At 43.9% G+C, this 24,481-nt stretch overlaps 7 non-coding genes across 7 annotated transcripts; all 7 read right to left on the minus strand.

Annotated features, from left to right (window-relative positions):
* Positions 1-546: 546 nt before the first annotated feature.
* Positions 547-619, minus strand: trnav-cac (transfer RNA valine (anticodon CAC)). The gene has a single exon. It is a non-coding gene; the product is annotated as a tRNA-Val (tRNA).
* A 3,397-nt stretch (positions 620-4,016) lies between these two features.
* Positions 4,017-4,089, minus strand: trnav-cac (transfer RNA valine (anticodon CAC)). The gene has a single exon. It is a non-coding gene; the product is annotated as a tRNA-Val (tRNA).
* Positions 4,090-7,495: 3,406 nt separating this feature from the next.
* trnav-cac (transfer RNA valine (anticodon CAC)) lies at positions 7,496-7,568 on the minus strand. The gene has a single exon. It is a non-coding gene; the product is annotated as a tRNA-Val (tRNA).
* Positions 7,569-10,974: 3,406 nt separating this feature from the next.
* trnav-cac (transfer RNA valine (anticodon CAC)) lies at positions 10,975-11,047 on the minus strand. The gene has a single exon. It is a non-coding gene; the product is annotated as a tRNA-Val (tRNA).
* A 3,400-nt stretch (positions 11,048-14,447) lies between these two features.
* trnav-cac (transfer RNA valine (anticodon CAC)) lies at positions 14,448-14,520 on the minus strand. Its single transcript has one exon. It is a non-coding gene; the product is annotated as a tRNA-Val (tRNA).
* A 3,387-nt stretch (positions 14,521-17,907) lies between these two features.
* trnav-cac (transfer RNA valine (anticodon CAC)) lies at positions 17,908-17,980 on the minus strand. Its single transcript has one exon. It is a non-coding gene; the product is annotated as a tRNA-Val (tRNA).
* A 3,396-nt stretch (positions 17,981-21,376) lies between these two features.
* trnav-cac (transfer RNA valine (anticodon CAC)) lies at positions 21,377-21,449 on the minus strand. Its single transcript has one exon. It is a non-coding gene; the product is annotated as a tRNA-Val (tRNA).
* Between the last annotated feature and the right edge of the window lie 3,032 nt (positions 21,450-24,481).

Consider the following 24,481-nt stretch of genomic DNA (forward strand, 5'->3'; position numbering starts at 1 on the left):
AGAAACTTTCAGTCACTTGGCTGTTCTGTCAGAGCTGCTCGGAGGTTCAGTGACCCGGATATCATGTGCCTACGTTTTGCTGAGCCGGTGCTTGGTTGATGGGGAGATTTGGCCCGGGTTGTGCTATTTTACCTCCCCGAGATGGCCAGTAACCTGTTGATTGAGGCAGCAGACGCCTCTTGCTGCTGACAGCGAGTAATTGGACAGTGCGGGTCAAAATATTGCAGCGTGCCCCTGTCTCAACGACTGTGGAGCTGGTGAAAGTGAATTGCTGATGTGCTTTTGCCTCGTCTGAAATGAGACTAAGATTCGCTGTTACTTAGCAAGCTCGTGTTGCTGGTTTCTATTCTAATCTGAGCCAAATAAAGTGTCACTGCTCGGTTTTGAGGAACTTTCTGCAGCATCAGGACTCGAAAAAGGAGCGAGTGCAAGGCATTGTGCACACAATGTGCAAGAGAAAGAGGGCTTTGAGAAATTGTGTTGTGTTCATGGGGAATGTCAATGATTGCATATTTCTTGCGAAGAAGTTTGGGTTGGTTTTGAAAATGTTCCTACCCAGTTTAGAACTGGGGACCTTTTGCGTGTGAGGCAAACATGATCACCACTACACTACAGAAACTCAACACTCTCACAGCGCTGAGGAAGCTGCAAGTATTGTTAAGCTATACAGTCTTAATGGATTTGTGGTGCTTGTTTCATTGAAATGCAATTCCACTGTGACATTTCGCAAGGCTGCAGAGGTATTGACCCAGCCATGGACGATCAGCAGTGCACAACACATCGCCAGTCCATTCAGGCCATCGTACCATGGCAGTTTTATGAAAGACTTGCCATTTGGGCCCACTTCCTTAGCTCTGCTTTTGTTTGCCTCTCCTTTCATGCAATTATCCAATTCCCTTTTTTAAAAAACTCTCCCTTAAGAAACTAAGTTTGTAAGAGGTGCTGCAGCTGCTGCAGTGTTAATGCACAGTGTGCCATCATTGACAGATTCCCTTCCCCAACCACACCAAGACATCCACTTGGGATTCTTGCCAACTTTTGGATTTCATTTCTCATTATTTACTGATTGCACTGACACATATTTGTGTTTTTAAACTCTTTATTTTGATCAAATGAGTCCTTATTTTGCTGAGATGCTACAAACAATGTGATTACCCTCGCAGTAGAATGCGTAACAGAGGCAGTTATATAATGGGGGCGAAGCTTCAATGCAGCGATATAATGTCCTGGTTGGACCCCACCTGGAGTCCTCTGCATAGTCTGGGCATGCTAATTTATATAGTATACAAATTGGCCTTGGTATACAGGGCAGTTCAGATCCAGCAGAATGTTTGCAGAGTTCAAATGGTTAGATTAGGAAGCCATGTCCCCTCTTCCACAGAGACAGCTGTTGGTTTCCACCTGGTGCCTCACTTGTTTCTGAATTTCAAGGTGTAGAATGAAATCAAGCAACGTAACCCATGTTTGCAATGCATTCCACGCAATCATCAAACACATCATTCCTGTCTTCCTCACCTTAGCTGCACAGCCCTCGAAACGTTGCAATCCATGTAACACAGTATTTGTTCCAGGTTTCGGCTTTCAGTAGGATTATCATAATATCTGTGCCCTCATCTTGAAATGAGATTCTCAGCAATATCCAACACAAATTGAATTGCATAGATGACAGGCAAATATAGGAAAACAGGTCAGTATGCAACACAATTCCATGGTGCCCATTTTCAGATGCACAATAGTCATCTTTTCCAGCAAATGAAAGAATTTTTCAGTGAATCATTTGCAAAGTCAGAGTTAATGGCATTTGTGCTTTTCTTTCTTCTTGTTTTGCAACATACTGGCGCCTAAATCCAATTCATGTATATTCATGTTTATTGGGGAGACCAAACGCAGACTGGGTGACCGCTTTGCGGAATACGTCGGCTCAGTCCGCAAGCAGGACCCTGAGCTTCCGGTTGCTTGCCATTTCAAGACTGCCCACTGCTCTCATGCTCACATCTCTATCCTGGGATTGCCTCAGTGTTCCAGTGAACATCAACACAAGCTCGAAAAACAGCATCCCGTTGACCGATTAGTTTAGTTTGGTGATACAGCAGTGAAACAGGCCCTTCGGCCCACCGAGTCTGTGCTGACCATCGACCACCCATTTATACTAATCCGACACGAATTCCATATTCCTACCACATCCCCACCTTCCCTATATTTCCCTACCACCTCCCTATACGAGGGGCAATTTATAATGGCCAATTAACCTATCAAGCAGCCAGTCTTTGGCATGTGGGAGGAAACCGGAGCACCCAGAGGAATCCCACGCAGACACAGGGAGAACTTGCAAACACCACGCAGGCAGTGCCCAGAATTGAAAGCGGGTCGCTGGAGCTGTGAGGCTGCGGTGTGAACCACTGCACACGAGAGCGTGCCGGACTGAATATTGAGTTCAATAATTCCAGAGCATGACGGGGCCCCCATTTTACTTTCATTTGTTGTTATTTTTCATTTTTACATTTTTTACATTTTTTTGTATGTTTATTTTATTTCATCTTAGTTTGTTCAGTTTGCTTACCCACTGTTTTTTTTCCTGTTTTTACTTGCTGCTGTTCAATTTTCAGTCCATTAACAGTCCTCTCTGTACTAATGCTTTGTCTTTCAACACACCATTAACATATTGTTTGCCTTTGCTCCATGACCTTCTGGTCAGCTATTCTGTGGCCTTGTCCGATCTACACCTTCTCCTTTGTTATCTCTTGCTCCACCCCCGCTTTACTTGCTTCTAACCTTTGACATTTCTAATATTTGCCAGTTCTGAAGAAGGGTCACTGAGCCGAAATGTTAACTCTGCTTCTGTCTCCACAGATGCTGCCAGTCGTGCTGAGTATTTCCAGAATTTCTTGTTTTTATTTCAGATTTCCAGCATCCACAGTATTTTGCTTTTATTCATGTATATTCTTCCTCGGTTCAATATGAAGGGGCGATTTGATATTGAGCGGAGCCGCAGTGCATCTCATTTTCAACGTCACCTTGTTAGTGTTCCTGTTACTTGCCGAATGAAGAACAAAATAAAATGATAATTTGGCAGGTCTGCCTGTTTCCTTCGCTTCAGTTACAGAATCAGCTGTGTCCGTCTTTAAGGGAGGCAAAGTACTCCGAGCGGCTCTGCGTGACGCTGAATAGTTATGTTAATCTGCATCAATAAATCCAGGTATGTCTCTGTTATTGACTGAACAAAACGCTAATAAATCTGTGAGCGACTGTCATAACTTAAATAACTTTTTCCCCTCTGCGTGTCATGAACCTTTACCCCTTGTCATAATTGCGGCTGCATGTTAAGAGCTGGGTTATCAAGGTGCTTAAGACACCAAGAATCTGCTGCAGCAGTGGTTAAATTGAAAAGGATTTTTGCCCCTTTTACCCAAGAAGAAATGTTCAGGAGGAGCAATTTCCCCCAACTTGTTTCCACCGGAGATTCATCATTGCAACTCAAAGAAAGTTTCAGTCACTTGGGTGTTCTGTCAGAGCTGCTCGGAGGTACAGTGACCCGGATATCATGTGCCAACGTTTTGCTGAGCCGGTGCTTGGTTTCTGGGGAGATTTGGCCCGGGTTGTGCTATTTTACCTCCCCGAGATGGCCAGTAACCTGTTGATTGAGGCAGCAGACGCCTCTTGCTGCTGACAGCGAGTAATTGGACAGTGCGGGTCAAAATATTGCAGCGTGCCCCTGTCTCAACGACTGTGGAGCTGGTGAAAGTGAATTGCTGATGTGCTTTTGCCTCGTCTGAAATGAGACTAAGATTCGCTGTTAATTAGCAAGCTCGTGTTGCAGGTTTCTATTCTAATCTGAGCCAAATAAAGTGTCACTGCTCGGTTTTGAGGAACTTTCTGCAGCATCAGGACTAGGAAAAGGAGCGAGTGCAAGGCATTGTGCACACAATGTGCAAGAGGAAGAGGGCTTTGAGAAATTGTGATGTGTTCATGGGGAAAGTCAATGATTGCATTTTTCTTGTTTGGGTTCGTTTTGGAAATGTTTCTGCCCAGTTTCGAACTGGGGACCTTTTGCGTGTGAGGCAAACATGATCACCACTACACTACAGAAACTCAACACTCTTACAGCCCTGTGGAAGCTGCAAGTATTGTTAAACTATACAGTCTTAATCGATTTGTGGTGCTTGTTTCATTGAAATGCAATTCCACTGTGACATTTCGCAAGGCTGCAGAGGTATTGACCCAGCCATGGACGATCAGCAGTGCACAACACATCGCCAGTCCATTCAGGCCATCGTACCATGGCAGTTTTATGAAAGACTTGCCATTTGGGCCCACTTCCTTAGCTCTGCTTTTGTTTGCCTCTCCTTTCATGCAATTATCCAATTCCCTTTTTTTAAAACTCTCCCTTAAGAAACTAAGTTTGTAAGAGGTGCAGCAGCTGCTGCAGTGTTAATGCACAGTGTGCCATCATTGACAAAGATTCCCTTCCCCAACCACACCAAGACATCCACTTGGGATTCTTGCCAACTTCTGGATTTCATTTCTCATTATTTACTGATTGCACTGACACATATTTGTGTTTTTAAACTCTTTATTTTGATCAAATGAGTCCTTATTTTGCTGAGATGCTACATACAATGTGATTACCCTCGCAGTAGAATGCGTAACAGAGGCAGTTATATAATGGGGGCGAAGCTTCACTGCAGCTATATAATGTCCTGGTTGGACCCCACCTGGAGTCCTCTGCATAGTCTGGGCATGCCAATTTATATAGTATACAAATTGGCCTTGGTATACAGGGCAGTTCAGATCCAGCAGAATGTTTGCAGAGTTCAAATGGTTAGATTAGGAAGCCATGTCCCCTCTTCCACAGAGACAGCTGTTGGTTTCCACCTGGTGCCTCACTTGTTTCTGAATTTCAAGGTGTAGAATGAAATCAAGCAACGTAACCCAAGTTTGCAATGCATTCCATGCAATCATCAAACACATCATTCCTGTCTTCCTCACCTTAGCTGCACAGCCCTCGAAACGTTGCAATCCATGTAACACAGTATTTGTTCCAGGTTTAGGCTTTCAGCCGTATTATAATAATATCTGTGCCCTCATCTTGAAATGAGATTCTCAGCAATATCCAACACAAATTGAATTGCATAGATGACAGGCAAATATAGGAAAACAGGTCAGTATGCAACACAATTCCATGGTGCCCATTTTCAGATGCACAATAGTCATCTTTTCCAGCAAATGAAAGAATTTTTCAGTGAATCATTTGCAAAGTCAGAGTTAATGGCATTTGTGCTTTTCTTTCTTCTTGTTTTAAAACACACTGGCGCCTAAATCCAATTCATGTATATTCATGTTTATTGGGGAGACCAAACGCAGACTGGGTGATGGCTTTGCGGAATACGTCGGCTCAGTCTGCAAGCAGGACCCTGAGCTTCCGGTTGCTTGCCATTTCAAGACTGCCCACTGCTCTCATGCTCACATCTCTATCCTGGGATTGCCTCAGTGTTCCAGTGAACATCAACACAAGCTCGAAAAACAGCATCCCGTTGACCGATTAGTTTAGTTTGGTGATACAGCAGTGAAACAGGCCCTTCGGCCCACCGAGTCTGTGCTGACCATCGACCACCCATTTATACTAATCCGACACGAATTCCATATTCCTACCACATCCCCACCTTCCCTATATTTCCCTACCACCTCCCTATACGAGGGGCAATTTATAATGGCCAATTAACCTATCAAGCAGCCAGTCTTTGGCATGTGGGAGGAAACCGGAGCACCCAGAGGAATCCCACGCAGACACAGGGAGAACTTGCAAACACCACGCAGGCAGTGCCCAGAATTGAAAGCGGGTCGCTGGAGCTGTGAGGCTGCGGTGTGAACCACTGCACACGAGAGCGTGCCGGACTGAATATTGAGTTCAATAATTCCAGAGCATGACGGGGCCCCCATTTTACTTTCATTTTTTGTTATTTTTCATTTTTACATTTTTTACATTTTTTTGTATGTTTATTTTATTTCATCTTAGTTTGTTCAGTTTGCTTACCCACTGTTTTTTTGCCTGTTTGTACTTTCTGCTGTTCAATTTTCAGTCCATTAACAGTCCTCTCTGTACTAATGCTTTGTCTTTCAACACACCATTAACATATTGTTTGCCTTTGCTGCATGACCTTCTGGTCAGCTATTCTGTGGCCTTGTCCAATCTACACCTTCTCCTTTGTTATCTCTTGCTCCATCCCCGCTTTACTTGCTTCTAACCTTTGACATTTCTAATATTTGCCAGTTCTGAAGAAGGGTCACTGAGCCGAAATGTTAACTCTGCTTCTGTCTCCACAGATGCTGACAGTCGTGCTGAGTATTTCCAGAATTTCTTGTTTTTATTTCAGATTTCCAGCATCCACAGTATTTTGCTTTTATTCATGTATATTCTTCCTCGGTTCAATATGAAGAAGCGCTTTGATATTGAGCGGAGCCGCAGTGCATCTCATTTTCAACGCCACCTTGTTCGTGTTCCTGTTACTTGCCGAATGAAGAACAAAATAAAATGATAATTTGGCAGGTCTGCCTGTTTCCTTAGCTTCAGTTACAGAATCAGCTGTGTCCGTCTTTAAGGGAGGCAAAGTACTCCTGGCGGCTCTGCGTGACGCTGAATAGTTATGTTAATCTGCATCAATAAACCCAGGTATGTCTCTGTTACTGACTGAACAAAACGCTAATAAATCTGTGAGCGACTGTCATAACTTAAATAACTTTTTCCCCTCTGCGTGTCATGAACCTTTACCCCTTGTCATAATTGCGGCTGCATGTTAAGAGCTGGGTTATCAAGGTGCTTAAGACACCAAGAATCTGCTGCAGCAGTAGTTAAATTGAAAAGGATTTTTGCCCCTTTTACCCAAGAAGAAATGTTCAGGAGGAGCAATTTCCCCCAACTTGATTCCACCGGAGATTCATCATTGCAACTCAAAGAAAGTTTCAGTCACTTGGCTGTTCTGTCAGAGCTGCTCGGAGGTTCAGTGACCCGGATATCATGTGCCTACGTTTTGCTGAGCCGGTGCTTGGTTTCTGGGGAGATTTGGCCCGGGTTGTGCTATTTTACCTCCCCGAGATGGCCAGTAACCTGTTGATTGAGGCAGCAGACGCCTCTTGCTGCTGACAGCGAGTAATTGGACAGTGCGGGTCAAAATATTGCAGCGTGCCCCTGTCTCAACGACTGTGGAGCTGGTGAAAGTGAATTGCTGATGTGCTTTTGCCTCGTCTGAAATGAGACTAAGATTCGCTGTTACTTAGCAAGCTCGTGTTGCAGGTTTCTATTCTAATCTGAGCCAAATAAAGTGTCACTGCTCGGTTTTGAGGAACTTTCTGCAGCATCAGGACTAGGAAAAGGAGCGAGTGCAAGGCATTGTGCACACAATGTACATGAGAAAGAGGGCTTTGAGAAATTGTGTTGTGTTCATGGGGAATGTCAATGATTGCATTTTTCTTGCGAAGAAGTTTGGGTTCGTTTTGAAAATGTTTCTGCCCAGTTTCGAACGGGGGACCTTTTGCCTGTGAGGCAAACGTGATCACCACTACACTACAGAAACTCAACACTCTTAGAACCCTGAGGAAGCTGCAAGTATTGTTAAACTATACAGTCTTAATCGATTTGTGGTGCTTGTTTCATTGAAATGCAATTCCACTGTGACATTTCGCAAGGCTGCAGAGGTATTGACCCAACCATGGACGATCAGCAGTGCACAACACATCGCCAGTCCATTCAGGCCATCGTACCATGGCAGTTTTATGAAAGACTTGCCATTTGGGCCCACTTCCTTAGCTCTGCTTTTCTTTGCCTCTCCTTTCATGCAATTAACCAATTCCCTTTTTTTAAAACTCTCCCTTAAGAAACTAAGTTTGTAAGAGGTGCAGCAGCTGCTGCAGTGTTAATGCACAGTGTGCCATCATTGACAAAGATTCCCTTCCCCAACCACACCAAGACATCCACTTGGGATTCTTGCCAACTTCTGGATTTCATTTCTCATTATTTACTGATTGCACTGACACATATTTGTGTTTTTAAACTCTTTATTTTGATCAAATGAGTCCTTATTTTGCTGAGATGCTACATACAATGTGATTACCCTCGCAGTAGAATGCGTAACAGAGGCAGTTATATAATGGGGGCGAAGCTTCACTGCAGCTATGTAATGTCCTGGTTGGACCCCACCTGGAGTCCTCTGCATAGTCTGGGCATGCCAATTTATATAGTATACAAATTGGCCTTGGTATACAGGGCAGTTCAGATCCAGCAGAATGTTTGCAGAGTTCAAATGGTTAGATTAGGAAGCCATGTCCCCTCTTCCACAGAGACAGCTGTTGGTTTCCACCTGGTGCCTCACTTGTTTCTGAATTTCAAGGTGTAGAATGAAATCAAGCAACGTAACCCAAGTTTGCAATGCATTCCACGCAATCATCAAACACATCATTCCTGTCTTCCTCACCTGAGCTGCACAGCCCTCGAAACGTTGCAATCCATGTAACACAGTATTTGTTCCAGGTTTAGGCTTTCAGCCGGATTATAATAATATCTGTGCCCTCATCTTGAAATGAGATTCTCAGCAATATCCAACACAAATTGAATTGCATAGATGACAGGCAAATATAGGAAAACAGGTCAGTATGCAACACAATTCCATGGTGCCCATTTTCAGATGCACAATAGTCATCTTTTCCAGCAAATGAAAGAATTTTTCAGTGAATCATTTGCAAAGTCAGAGTTAATGGCATTTGTGCTTTTCTTTCTTCTTGTTTTGCAACATACTGGCGCCTAAATCCAATTCATGTATATTCATGTTTATTGGGGAGACCAAACGCAGACTGGGTGACCGCTTTGCGGAATACGTCGGCTCAGTCCGCAAGCAGGACCCTGAGCTTCCGGTTGCTTGCCATTTCAAGACTGCCCTCTGCTCTCATGCTCACATCTCTATTTTGGGATTGCCTCAGTGTTCCAGTGAACATCAACACAAGCTCGAAAAACAGCATCCCGTTGACCGATTAGTTTAGTTTGGTGATACAGCAGTGAAACAGGCCCTTCGGCCCACCGAGTCTGTGCTGACCATCGACCACCCATTTATACTAATCCGACACGAATTCCATATTCCTACCACATCCCCACCTTCCCTATATTTCCCTACCACCTCCCTATACGAGGGGCAATTTATAATGGCCAATTAACCTATCAAGCAGCCAGTCTTTGGCATGTGGGAGGAAACCGGAGCACCCAGAGGAATCCCACGCAGACACAGGGAGAACTTGCAAACACCACGCAGGCAGTGCCCAGAATTGAAAGCGGGTCGCTGGAGCTGTGAGGCTGCGGTGTGAACCACTGCACACGAGAGCGTGCCGGACTGAATATTGAGTTCAATAATTCCAGAGCATGACGGGGCCCCCATTTTACTTTCATTTTTTGTTATTTTTCATTTTTACATTTTTTACATTTTTTTGTATGTTTATTTTATTTCATCTTAGTTTGTTCAGTTTGCTTACCCACTGTTTTTTTTCCTGTTTGTACTTGCTGCTGTTCGATTTTCAGTCCATTAACAGTCCTCTCTGTACTAATGCTTTGTCTTTCAACACACCATTAACATATTGTTTGCCTTTGCTCCATGACCTTCTGGTCAGCTATTCTGTGGCCTTGTCCAATCTACACCTTCTCCTTTGTTATCTCTTGCTCCACCCCCGCTTTACTTGCTTCTAACCTTTGACATTTCTAATATTTGCCAGTTCTGAAGAAGGGTCACTGAGCCGAAATGTTAACTCTGCTTCTGTCTCCACAGATGCTGCCAGTCGTGCTGAGTATTTCCAGAATTTCTTGTTTTTATTTCAGATTTCCAGCATCCACAGTATTTTGCTTTTATTCATGTATATTCTTCCTCAGTTCAATATGAAGAAGCGCTTTGATATTGAGCGGAGCCGCAGTGCATCTCATTTTCAACGCCACCTTGTTAGTGTTCCTGTTACTTGCCGAATGAAGAACAAAATAAAATGATCATTTGGCAGGTCTGCCTGTTTCCTTAGCTTCAGTTACAGAATCAGCTGTGTCCGTCTTTAAGGGAGGCAAAGTACTCCTAGCGGCTCTGCGTGACGCTGAATAGTTATGTTAATCTGCATCAATAAATCCAGGTATGTCTCTGTTACTGACTGAACAAAACGCTATTAAATCTGTGAGCGACTGTCATAACTTAAATAAATTTTCCCCCTCTGCGTGTCATGAACCTTTACCCCTTGTCATAATTGCGGCTGCATGTTAAGAGCTGGGTTATCAAGGTGCTTCAGACACCAAGAATCTGCTGCAGCAGTGGTTAAATTGAAAAGGCTTTTTGCCCCTTTTCACCAAGAAGCAATGTTCAGGAGGAGCAATTTCCCCCAACTTGTTTCCACCGGAGATTCATCATTGCAACGCAAAGAAAGTTTCAGTCACTTGGCTGTTCTGTCAGAGCTGCTCGGAGGTTCAGAGACCCGGATATCATGTGCCTACGTTTTGCTGAGCCGGTGCTTGGTTTCTGGGGAGATTTGGCCCGGGTTGTGCTATTTTACCTCCCCGAGATGGCCAATAACCTGTTGATTGAGGCAGCAGACGCCACTTGCTGCTGACAGCGAGTAATTGGACAGTGCGGGTCAAAATATTGCAGCGTGCCCCTGTCTCAACGACTGTGGAGCTGGTGAAAGTGAATTGCTGATGTGCTTTTGCCTCGTCTGAAATGAGACAAAGATTCGCTGATACTTCGCAAGCTCGTGTTGCAGGTTTCTATTCTAATCTGAGCCAAATAAAGTGTCACTGCTCGGTTTTGAGGAACTTTCTGCAGCATCAGGACTAGAAAGAGGAGCGAGTGCAAGGCATTGTGCACACAATGTGCAAGAGAAAGAGAGCTTTGAGAAATTGTGTTGTGTTCATGGGGAATGTCAATGATTGCATATTTCTTGCGAAGATGTTCGGGTTGGTTTTGAAAATGTTTCTGCCCAGTTTCGAACTGGGGACCTTTTGCGTGTGAGGCAAACGTGATCACCACTACACTACAGAAACTCAATACAGTTGCAGCGCTGAGGAAGCTGCAAGTATTGTTAAACTCTACAGACTTAATTGATTTGTGCTGCTTGTTTCATTTAAATGCAATTCCACTGTGACATTTCGCAAGGCTGCAGAGGTATTGACCCAGCCATGGACGATCAGCAGTGCACAACACATCGCCAGTCCATTCAGTCCATCGTACCATTGCCAGTTTTTTCAAAGACTTGCCATTTGGGCCCACTTCCTTAGCTCTGCTTTTCTTTGCCTCTCCTTTCATGCAATTATCCAATTCCCTTTTTTTTTAAACTCTACCTTAAGAAACTAAGTTTGTAAGAGGTGCAGCAGCTGCTGCAGTGTTAATGCACAGTGTGCCATCATTGACAAAGATTCCCTTCCCCAACCACACCAAGACATCCACTTGGGATTCTTGCCAACTTCTGGATTTCATTTCTCATTATTTACTGATTGCACTGACACATATTTGTGTTTTTAAACTCTTTATTTTGATCAAATGAGTCCTTATTTTGCTGAGTTGCTACATACAATGTGATTACCCTCGCAGTAGAATGCGTAACAGAGGCAGTTATATAATGGGGGCGAAGCTTCACTGCAGCTATATCATGTCCTGGTTGGACCCCACCTGGAGTCCTCTGCATAGTCTGGGCATGACAATTTATATAGTATACAAATTGGCCTTGGTATACAGGGCAGTTCAGATCCAGCAGAATGTTTGCAGAGTTCAAATGGTTAGATTAGGAAGCCATGTCCCCTCTTCCACAGAGACAGCTGTTGGTTTCCACCTGGTGCCTCACTTGTTTCTGAATTTCAAGGTGTAGAATGAAATCAAGCAACGTAACCCAAGTTTGCAATGCATTCCACGCAATCATCAAACACATCATTCCTGTCTTCCTCACCTTAGCTGCACAGCCCTCGATAAGTTGCAATCCATGTAACACAGGATTTGTTCCAGGTTTAGGCTTTCAGTAGGATTATAATAATATCTGTGCCCTCATCTTGAAATGAGATTCTCAGCAATATCCAACACAAATTGAATTGCACAGATGACAGGCAAATATAAGAAAACAGGTCAGAATGCAACACAATCCCATGGTGCCCATTTTCAGATGCACAATAGTCATCTTTTCCAGCAAAGGAAAGAATTTTTCAGTGAATCATTTGCAAAGTCAGAGTTAATGGCATTTGTGCTTTTCTTTCTTCTTGTTTTGCAACATACTGGCGCCTAAATCCAATTCATGTATATTCATGTTTATTGGGGAGACCAAACGCAGACTGGGTGACCGCTTTGCGGAAGACATCGGCTCAGTCCGCAAGCAGGACCCTGAGCTTCCGGTTGCTTGCCATTTCAAGACTGCCCACTGCTCTCATGCTCACATCTCTATCCTGGGATTGCCTCAGTGTTCCAGTGAACATCAACACAAGCTCGAAAAACAGCATCCCGTTGACCGATTAGTTTAGTTTGGTGATACAGCAGTGAAACAGGCCCTTCGGCCCACCGAGTCTGTGCTGACCATCGACCACCCATTTATACTAATCCGACACGAATTCCATATTCCTACCACATCCCCACCTTCCCTATATTTCCCTACCACCTCCCTATACGAGGGGCAATTTATAATGGCCAATTAACCTATCAAGCAGCCAGTCTTTGGCATGTGGGAGGAAACCGGAGCACCCAGAGGAATCCCACGCAGACACAGGGAGAACTTGCAAACACCACGCAGGCAGTGCCCAGAATTGAAAGCGGGTCGCTGGAGCTGTGAGGCTGCGGTGTGAACCACTGCACACGAGAGCGTGCCGGACTGAATATTGAGTTCAATAATTCCAGAGCATGACGGGGCCCCCATTTTACTTTCATTTTTTGTTATTTTTCATTTTTACATTTTTTACATTTTTTTGTATGTTTATTTTATTTCATCTTAGTTTGTTCAGTTTGCTTACCCACTGTTTTTTTTCCTGTTTGTACTTGCTGCTGTTCCATTTTCAGTCCATTAACAGTCCTCTCTGTACTAATGCTTTGTCTTTCAACACACCATTAACATATTGTTTGCCTTTGCTCCATGACCTTCTGGTCAGCTATTCTGTGGCCTTGTCCAATCTACACCTTCTCCTTTGTTATCTCTTGCTCCACCCCCGCTTTACTTGCTTCTAACCTTTGACATTTCTAATATTTGCCAGTTCTGAAGAAGGGTCACTGAGCCGAAATGTTAACTCTGCTTCTGTCTCCACAGATGCTGCCAGTCGTGCTGAGTATTTCCAGAATTTCTTGTTTTTATTTCAGATTTCCAGCATCCACAGTATTTTGCTTTTATTCATGTATATTCTTCCTCAGTTCAATATGAAGAAGCGCTTTGATATTGAGCGGAGCCGCAGTGCATCTCATTTTCAACGCCACCTTGTTAGTGTTCCTGTTACTTGCCGAATGAAGAACAAAATAAAATGATCATTTGGCAGGTCTGCCTGTTTACTTAGCTTCAGTTCCAGAATCAGCCGTGTCCGTCTTTAAGGGAGGCAAAGTACTCCTGGCGGCTCTGCGTGACGCTGAATAGTTATGTTAATCTGCATCAATAAACCCAGGTATGTCTCTGTTACTGACTGAACAAAACGCTAATAAATCTGTGAGCGACTGTCATAACTTAAATAACTTTTTCCCCTCTGCGTGTCATGAACCTTTACCCCTTGTCATAATTGCGGCTGCATGTTAAGAGCTGGGTTATCAAGGTGCTTAAGACACCAAGAATCTGCTGCAGCAGTGGTTAAATTGAAAAGGATTTTTGCCCCTTTTACCCAAGAAGAAATGTTCAGGAGGAGCAATTTCCCCCAACTTGATTCCACCGGAGATTCATCATTGCAACTCAAAGAAAGTTTCAGTCACTTGGCTATTCTGTCAGAGCTGCTCGGAGGTTCAGTGACCCGGATATCATGTGCCTACGTTTTGCTGAGCCGGTGCTTGGTTTCTGGGGAGATTTGGCCCGGGTTGTGCTATTTTACCTCCCCGAGATGGCCAGTAACCTGTTGATTGAGGCAGCAGACGCCTCTTGCTGCTGACAGCGAGTAATTGGACAGTGCGGGTCAAAATATTGCAGCGTGCCCCTGTCTCAACGACTGTGGAGCTGGTGAAAGTGAATTGCTGATGTGCTTTTGCCTCGTCTGAAATGAGACTAAGATTCACTGTTACTTCGCAAGCTCGTGTTGCAGGTTTCTATTCTAATCTGAGCCAAATAAAGTGTCACTGCTCGGTTTTGAGGAACTTTCTGCAGCATCAGGACTAGGAAAAGGTGCGAGTGCAAGGCATTGTGCACACAATGTGCAAGAGAAAGAGGGCTTTGAGAAATTGTGTTGTGTTCATGGGGAATGTCAATGATTGCATTTTTCTTGTTTGGGTTCGTTTTGAAAATGTTTCAGCCCAGTTTCGAACTGTGGACCTTTTGCGTGTGAGGCAAACGTGATCACCACTACACTACAGAAACTCAACACTTTTGCAGCGCTGAGGAAGCTGCAAGTATTGTTAAACTATACAGTCTTAATCGATTTGTGGTGCTTGTTTCATTGAAATGCAATTCCACTGTGACATTTCGCAAGGCTGCAGAGATATTGACCCAGCCATGGACGATCAGCAGTGCACAACACATCGCCAGTCCATTCAGGCCATCGTACCATGGCAGTTTTATGAAAGACTTGCCATTTGGGCCCACTTCCTTAGCTCTGCTTTTCTTTGCCTCTCCTTTCATGCAATTATCCGATTCCCTTTTTTTAAAACTCTCCCTTAAGAAACTAAGTTTGTAAGAGGTGCAGCAGCTGCTGCAGTGTTAATGCACAGTGTGCCATCATTGACAAAGATTCCCTTCCCCAACCACACCAAGACATCCACTTGGGATTCTTGCCAAGTTCTGGATTTCATTTCTCATTATTTACTGATTGCACTGACACATATTTGTGTTTTTAAACTCTTTATTTTGATCAAATGAGTCCTTATTTTGCTGAGATGCTACATACAATGTGATTACCCTCGCAGTAGAATGCGTAACAGAGGCAGTTATATAATGGGGGCGAAGCTTCACTGCAGCTATATAATGTCCTGGTTGGACCCCACTGCATAGTCTGGGCATGCCAATTTATATAGTATACAAATTGGCCTTGGTATACAGGGCAGTTCAGATCCAGCAGAATGTTTGCAGAGTTCAAATGGTTAGATTAGGAAGCCATGTCCCCTCTTCCACAGAGACAGCTGTTGGTTTCCACCTGGTGCCTCACTTGTTTCTGAATTTCAAGGTGTAGAATGAAATCAAGCAACGTAACCCAAGTTTGCAATGCATTCCACGCAATCATCAAACACATCATTCCTGTCTTCCTCACCTTAGCTGCACAGCCCTCGATAAGTTGCAATCCATGTAACACAGGATTTGTTCCAGGTTTAGGCTTTCAGTAGGATTATAATAATATCTGTGCCCTCATCTTGAAATGAGATTCTCAGCAATATCCAACACAAATTGAATTGCACAGATGACAGGCAAATATAAGAAAACAGGTCAGTATGCAACACAATCCCATGGTGCCCATTTTCAGATGCACAATAGTCATCTTTTCCAGCAAAGGAAAGAATTTTTCAGTGAATCATTTGCAAAGTCAGAGTTAATGGCATTTGTGCTTTTCTTTCTTCTTGTTTTGCAACATACTGGCGCCTAAATCCAATTCATGTATATTCATGTTTATTGGGGAGACCAAACGCAGACTGGGTGACCGCTTTGCGGAAGACATCGGCTCAGTCCGCAAGCAGGACCCTGAGCTTCCGGTTGCTTGCCATTTCAAGACTGCCCACTGCTCTCATCTCTATCCTGGGATTGCCTCAGTGTTCCAGTGAACATCAACACAAGCTCGAAAAACAGCATCCCGTTGACCGATTAGTTTAGTTTGGTGATGCAGCAGTGAAACAGGCCCTTCGGCCCACCGAGTCTGTGCTGACCATCGACCACCCATTTATACTAATCCGACACGAATTCCATATTCCTACCACATCCCCACCTTCCCTATATTTCCCTACCACCTCCCTATACGAGGGGCAATTTATAATGGCCAATTAACCTATCAAGCAGCCAGTCTTTGGCATGTGGGAGGAAACCGGTGCACCCAGAGGAATCCCACGCAGACACAGGGAGAACTTGCAAACACCACGCAGGCAGTGCCCAGAATTGAAAGCGGGTCGCTGGAGCTGTGAGGCTGCGGTGTGAACCACTGCACATGAGAGCGTGCCGGACTGAATATTGAGTTCAATAATTCCAGAGCATGACGGGGCCCCCATTTTACTTTCATTTTTTGTTATTTTTCATTTTTACATTTTTTACATTTTTTTGTATGTTTATTTTATTTCATCTTAGTTTGTTCAGTTTGCTTACCCACTGTTTTTTTTCCTGTTTGTACTTGCTGCTGTTCAATTTTCAGTCCATTAACAGTCCTCTCTGTACTAATGCTTTGTCTTTCAACACACCATTAACATATTGTTTGCCTTTGCTCCATGACCTTCTGGTCAGCTATTCTGTGGCCTTGTCCAATCTACACCTTCTCCTTTGTTATCTCTTGCTCCACCCCCGCTTTACTTGCTTCTAACCTTTGACATTTCTAATATTTGCCAGTTCTGAAGAAGGGTCACTGAGCCGAAATGTTAACTCTGCTTCTGTCTCCACAGATGCTGCCAGTCGTGCTGAGTATTTCCAGAATTTCTTGTTTTTATTTCAGATTTCCAGCATCCACAGTATTTTGCTTTTATTCAATTATATTCTTCCTCGGTTCAATATGAAGGAGCGCTTTGATATTGAGCGGAGCCGCAGTGCATCTCATTTTCAACGCCACATTGTTAGTGTTCCTGTTACTTGCCGAATGAAGAACAAAATAAAATGATAATTTGGCAGGTCTGCCTGTTTCCTTAGCTTCAGTTACAGAATCAGCTGTGTCCGTCTTGAAGGGAGGCAAAGTACTCCTAGCGGCTCTGCGTGACGCTGAATAGTTATGTTAATCTGCATCAATAAATCCAGGTATGTCTCTGTTACTGACTGAACAAAACGCTATTAAATCTGTGAGCGACTGTCATAACTTAAATAAATTTTCCCCCTCTGCGTGTCATGAGCCTTTACCCCTTGTCATAATTGCGGCTGCATGTTAAGAGCTGGGTTATCAAGGTGCTTCAGACACCAAGAATCTGCTGCAGCAGTGGTTAAATTGAAAAGGATTTTTGCCCCTTTTCACCAAGAAGAAATGTTCAGGAGGAGCAATTTCCCCCAACTTGTTTCCACCGGAGATTCATCATTGCAACGCAAAGAAAGTTTCAGTCACTTGGCTGTTCTGTCAGAGCTGCTCGGAGGTTCAGAGACCCGGATATCATGTGCCTACGTTTTGCTGAGCCGGTGCTTGGTTTCTGGGGAGATTTGGCCCGGGTTGTGCTATTTTACCTCCCCGAGATGGCCAGTAACCTGTTGATTGAGGCAGCAGACGCCACTTGCTGCTGACAGCGAGTAATTGGACAGTGCGGGTCAAAATATTGCAGCGTGCCCCTGTCTCAACGACTGTGGAGCTGGTGAAAGTGAATTGCTGATGTGCTTTTGCCTCGTCTGAAATGAGACTAAGATTCGCTGTTACTTAGCAAGCTCGTGTTGCAGGTTTCTATTCTAATCTGAGCCAAATAAAGTGTCACTGCTCGGTTTTGAGGAACTTTCTGCAGCATCAGGACTAGAAAGAGGAGCGAGTGCAAGGCATTGTGCACACAATGTGCAAGAGAAAGAGAGCTTTGAGAAATTGTGTTGTGTTAATGGGGAATGTCAATGATTGCATATTTCTTGCGAAGATGTTCGGGTTGGTTTTGAAAACGTTTCTGGCCAGTTTCGAACTGGGGATTTTTTGCGTGTGAGGCAAACGTGATCACCACTACACTACAGAAACTCAACACAGTTGCAGCGCTGAGGAAGCTGCAAGTATTGTTAAACTATACAGTCTTAATCGATTTGTGCTGCTTGTTTCATTGAAATGCAATTCCACTGTGACATTTCGCAAGGCTGCAGAGGTATTGACCCAGCCATGGACGATCAGCAGTGCACAACACATCGCCAGTCCATTCAGGCCATCGTACCATTGCTAGTTTTTTGAAAGACTTGCCATTTGGGCCCACTTCCTTCGCTCTGCTTTTCTTTGCCTCTCCTTTCATGCAATTATCCAATTCCCTTTTTTTTAAACTCTCCCTTAAGAAACTAAGTTTGTAAGAGGTGCAGCAGCTGCTGCAGTGTTAATGCACAGTGTGCCATCATTGACAAAGATTCCCTTCCCCAACCACACCAAGACATCCACTTGGGATTCTTGCCAACTTCTGGATTTCATTTCTCATTATTTACTGATTGCACTGACACATATTTGTGTTTTCAAACTCTTTATTTTGATCAAATGAGTCCTTATTTTGCTGAGTTGCTACATACAATGTGATTACCCTCGCAGTAGAATGCATAACAGAGGCAGTTATATAATGGGGGCGAAGCTTCACTGCAGCTATATCATGTCCTGGTTGGACCCCACCTGGAGTCCTCTGCATAGACTGGGCATGCCAATTTATATAGTATACAAATTGGTCTTGGGATACAGGGCAGTTCAGATCCAACAGAATGTTTGCAGAGTTCAAATGGTTAGATTAGGAAGCTATGTCCCCTCTTCCACAGAGACAGCTGTTGGTTTCCACCTGGTGCCTCACTTGTTTCTGAATTTCAAGGTGTAGAATGAAATCAAGCAACGTAACCCAAGTTTGCAATGCATTCCACGCAATCATCAAACACATCATTCCTGTCTTCCTCACCTTAGCTGCACAGCCCTCGATACGTTGCAATCCATGTAACACAGGATTTGTTCCAGGTTTAGGCTTTCAGTAGGATTATAATAATATCTGTGCCCTCATCTTGAAATGAGATTCTCAGCAATATCCAACACAAATTGACTTGCACAGATGACAGGCAAATATAAGAAAACAGGTCAGTATGCAACACAATTCCATGGTGCCCATTTTCAGATGCACAATAGTCATCTTTTCCGGCAAAGGAAAGAATATTTCAGTGAATCATTTGCAAAGTCAGAGTTAATGGCATTTGTGCTTTTCTTTCTTCTTGTTTTGCAACATACTGGCGCCTAAATCCAATTCATGTATATTCATGTTTATTGGGGAGACCAAACGCAGACTGGGTGACCGCTTTGCGGAAGACATCGGCTCAGTCCACAAGCAGGACCCTGAGCTTCCGGTTGCTTGCCATTTCAAGACTGCCCACTGCTCTCATGCTCACATCTCTATCCTGGGATTGCCTCAGTGTTCCAGTGAACATCAACACAAGCATCCCGTTGACCGATTAGTTTAGTTTGGTGATGCAGCATTGAAACAGGCCCTTCGGCGCACCGAGTCTGTGCTGACCATCGACCACCCATTTATACTAATCCGACACGAATTCCATATTCCTACCACATCCCCACCTTCCCTATATTTCCCTACCACCTCCCTATACGAGGGGCAATTTATAATGGCCAATTAACCTATCAAGCAGCCAGTCTTTGGCATGTGGGAGGAAACCGGAGCACCCAGAGGAATCCCACGCAGACACAGGGAGAACTTGCAAACACCACGCAGGCAGTGCCCAGAATTGAAAGCGGGTCACTGGAGCTGTGAGGCTGCGGTGTGAACCACTGCACACGAGAGCGTGCCGGACTGAATATTGAGTTCAATAATTCCAGAGCATGACGGGGCCCCCATTTTACTTTCATTTTTTGTTATTTTTCATTTTTACATTTTTTACATTTTTTTGTATGTTTATTTTATTTCATCTTAGTTTGTTCAGTTTGCTTACCCACTGTTTTTTTTCCTGTTTGTACTTGCTGCTGTTCAATTTTCAGTCCATTAACAGTCCTCTCTGTACTAATGCTTTGTCTTTCAACACACCATTAACATATTGTTTGCCTTTGCTCCATGACCTTCTGGTCAGCTATTCTGTGGCCTTGTCCAATCTACACCTTCTCCTTTGTTATCTCTTGCTCCACCCCCGCTTTACTTGCTTCTAACCTTTGACATTTCTAATATTTGCCAGTTCTGAAGAAGGGTCACTGAGCCGAAATGTTAACTCTGCTTCTGTCTCCACAGATGCTGCCAGACCTGCTGAGTACTTCCAGAATTTCTTGTTTTTATTTCAGATTTCCAGCATCCACAGTATTTTGCTTTTATTCATGTATATTCTTCCTCAGTTCAATATGAAGGAGCGCTTTGATATTGAGCGGAGCCGCAGTGCATCTCATTTTCAACGCCACCTTGTTAGTGTTCCTGTTACTTGCCGAATGAAGAACAAAATAAAAATGATAATTTGGCAGGTCTGCCTGTTTCCTTAGCTTCAGTTACAGAATCAGCTGTGTCCGTCTTTAAGGGAGGCAAAGTACTCCTAGCGGCTCTGCGTGATGCTGAATAGTTATGTTATTCTGCATCAATAAATCCAGGTATGTCTCTGTTACTGACTGAACAAAACGCTAATAAGTCTGTGAGCGACTGTCATAACTTAAATAACTTTTACCGCTCTGCGTCTCATGAACCTTTACCCCTTGTCATAATTGCGGCTGCATGTTAAGAGCTGGGTTATCAAGGTGCTTAAGACACCAAGAATCTGCTGCAGCAGTGGTTAAATTGAAAAGGATTTTTGCCCCTTTTACCGAAGAAGAAATGTTCAGGAGGAGCAATTTCCCCCAACTTGTTTCCACCGGAGATTCATCATTGCAACTCAAAGAAAGTTTCAGTCACTTGGGTGTTCTTGAAGAGCTGCTCGGAGGTTCAGTGACCCGGATATCATGTGCCTACGTTTTGCTGAGCCGCTGCTTGGTTTATGGGGAGATTTGGCCCGGGTTGTGCTATATTACCTCCCCGAGATAGCCAGTAACCTGTTGATTGAGGCAGCAGACGCCACTTGCTGCTGACAGCGAGTAATTGGACAGTGCGGGTCAAAATATTGCAGCGTGCCCCTGTCTCAACGACTGTGGAGCTGGTGAAAGTGAATTGCTGATGTGCTTTTGCCTCGTCTGAAATGAGACTAAGATTCGCTGTGACTTAGCAAGCTCGTGTTGCAGGTTTCTATTCTAATCTGATCCAAATAAAGTGTCACTGCTCGGTTTTGAGGAACTTTCTGCAGCATCAGGACTAGAAAGAGGAGCGAGTGCAAGGCATTGTGCACACAATATGCAAGAGAAAGAGAGCTTTGAGAAATTGTGTTGTGTTAATGGGGAATGTCAATGATTGCATATTTCTTGCGAAGATGTTCGGGTTGGTTTTGAAAATGTTTCTGGCCAGTTTCGAACTGGGGATCTTTGGCGTGTGAGGCAAACGTGATCACCACTACACTACAGAAACTCAACACAGTTGCAGCGCTGAGGAAGCTGCAAGTATTGTTAAACTGTACAGTCTTAATCGATTTGTGCTGCTTGTTTCATTGAAATGCAATTCCACTGTGACATTTCGCAAGGCTGCAGAGGTATTGACCCAGCCATGGACGATCAGCAGTGCACAACACATCGCCAGTCCATTCAGGCCATCGTACCATTGCCAGTTTTTTGAAAGACTTGCCATTTGGGCCCACTTCCTTAGCTCTGCTTTTCTTTGCCTCTCCTTTCATGCAATTATCCAATTCCCTTTTTTTTTTAACTCTACCTTAAGAAACTAAGTTTGTAAGAGGTGCAGCAGCTGCTGCAGTGTTAATGCACAGTGTGCCATCATTGACAAAGATTCCCTTCCCCAACCACACCAAGACATCCACTTGGGATTCTTGCCAACTTCTGGATTTCATTTCTCATTATTTACTGATTGCACTGAAACATATTTGTGTTTTTAAAATCTTTATTTTGATCAAATGAGTCCTTATTTTGCTGAGTTGCTACATACAATGTGATTACCCTCGCAGTAGAATGCATAACAGAGGCAGTTATATAATGGGGGCGAAGCTTCACTGCAGCTATATCATGTCCTGGTTGGACCCCACCTGGAGTCCTCTGCATAGTCTGGGCATGCCAATTTATATAGTATACAAATTGGCCTTGGTATACAGGGCAGTTCAGATCCAGCAGAATGTTTGCAGAGTTCAAATGGTTAGATTAGGAAGCCATGTCCCCTCTTCCACAGAGACAGCTGTTGGTTTCCACCTGGTGCCTCACTTGTTTCTGAATTTCAAGGTGTAGAATGAAATCAAGCAACGTAACCCAAGTTTGCAATGCATTCCACGCAATCATCAAACACATCATTCCTGTCTTCCTCACCTTAGCTGCACAGCCCTCGAAACGTTGCAATCCATGTAACACAGTATTTGTTCCAGGTTTAGGCTTTCAGTAGGATTATAATAATATCTGTGCCCTCATCTTGAAATGAGATTCTCAGCAATATCCAACACAAATTGAATTGCATAGATGACAGGCAAATATAGGAAAACAGGTCAGTATGCAACACAATTCCATGGTGCCCATTTTCAGATGCACAATAGTCATCTTTTCCAGCAAATGAAAGAATTTTTCAGTGAATCATTTGCAAAGTCAGAGTTAATGGCATTTGTGCTTTTCTTTCTTCTTGTTTTGCAACATACTGGCGCCTAAATCCAATTCATGTATATTCATGTTTATTGGGGAGACCAAACGCAGACTGGGTGACCGCTTTGCGGAATACGTCGGCTCAGTCCGCAAGCAGGACCCTGAGCTTCCGGTTGCTTGCCATTTCAAGACTGCCCACTGCTCTCATGCTCACATCTCTATCCTGGGATTGCCTCAGTGTTCCAGTGAACATCAACACAAGCTCGAAAAACAGCATCCCGTTGACCGATTAGTTTAGTTTGGTGATACAGCAGTGAAACAGGCCCTTCGGCCCACCGAGTCTGTGCTGACCATCGACCACCCATTTATACTAATCCGACACGAATTCCATATTCCTACCACATCCCCACCTTCCCTATATTTCCCCACCACCTCCCTATACGAGGGGCAATTTATAATGGCCAATTAACCTATCAAGCAGCCAGTCTTTGGCATGTGGGAGGAAACCGGAGCACCCAGAGGAATCCCACGCAGACACAGGGAGAACTTGCAAACACCACGCAGGCAGTGCCCAGAATTGAAAGCGGGTCGCTGAAGCTGTGAGGCTGCGGTGTGAACCACTGCACAGGAGAGCGTGCCGGACTGAATATTGAGTTCAATAATTCCAGAGCATGACGGGGCCCCCATTTTACTTTCATTTTTTGTTATTTTTCATTTTTACATTTTTTACGTTTTTTTGTATGTTTATTTTATTTCATCTTAGTTTGTTCAGTTTGCTTACCCACTGTTTTTTTTCCTGTTTGTACTTGCTGCTGTTCAATTTTCAGTCCATTAACAGTCCTCTCTGTACCAATGCTTTGTCTTTCAACACACCATTAACATATTGTTTGCCTTTGCTCCATGACCGTCTGGTCAGCTATTCTGTGGCCTTGTCCAATCTACACCTTCTCCTTTGTTATCTCTTGCTCCACCCCCGCTTTACTTGCTTCTAACCTTTGACATTTCTAATATTTGCCAGTTCTGAAGAAGGGTCACTGAGCCGAAATGTTAACTCTGCTTCTGTCTCCACAGATGTTGCCAGTCGTGCTGAGTATTTCCAGAATTTCTTGTTTTTTTTCAGATTTCCAGCATCCACAATATTTTGCTTTTATTCATGTATATTCTTCCTCAGTTCAATATGAAGGAGCGCTTTGATATTGAGCGGAGCCGCAGTGCATCTCATTTTCAACGCCACCTTGTTAGTGTTCCTGTTACTTGCCGAATGAAGAACAAAATAAAATGATAATTTGGCAGGTCTGCCTGTTTCCTTAGCTTCAGTTACAGAATCAGCTGTGTCCGTCTTTAAGGGAGGCAAAGTACTCCTAGCGGCTCTGCGTGATGCTGAATAGTTATGTTATTCTGCATCAATAAATCCAGGTATGTCTCTGTTACTGACTGAACAAAACGCTAATAAGTCTGTGAGCGACTGTCATAACTTAAATAACTTTTACCGCTCTGCGTGTCATGAACCTTTACCCCTTGTCATAATTGCGGCTGCATGTTAAGAGCTGGGTTATCAAGGTGCTTAAGACACCAAGAATCTGCTGCAGCAGTGGTTAAATTGAAAAGGATTTTTGCCCCTTTTACCCAAGAAGAAATGTTCAGGAGGAGCAATTTCCCCCAACTTGTTTCCACCGGAGATTCATCATTGCAACTCAAAGAAAGTTTCAGTCACTTGGGTGTTCTTGAAGAGCTGCTCGGAGGTTCAGTGACCCGGATATCATGTGCCTACGTTTTGCTGAGCCGCTGCTTGGTTTATGGGGAGATTTGGCCCGGGTTGTGCTATATTACCTCCCCGAGATAGCCAGTAACCTGTTGATTGAGGCAGCA

This window comes from Heterodontus francisci, chromosome 22, assembly GCF_036365525.1.
Source record: "Heterodontus francisci isolate sHetFra1 chromosome 22, sHetFra1.hap1, whole genome shotgun sequence".
Taxonomy (NCBI): domain Eukaryota; kingdom Metazoa; phylum Chordata; class Chondrichthyes; order Heterodontiformes; family Heterodontidae; genus Heterodontus; species Heterodontus francisci.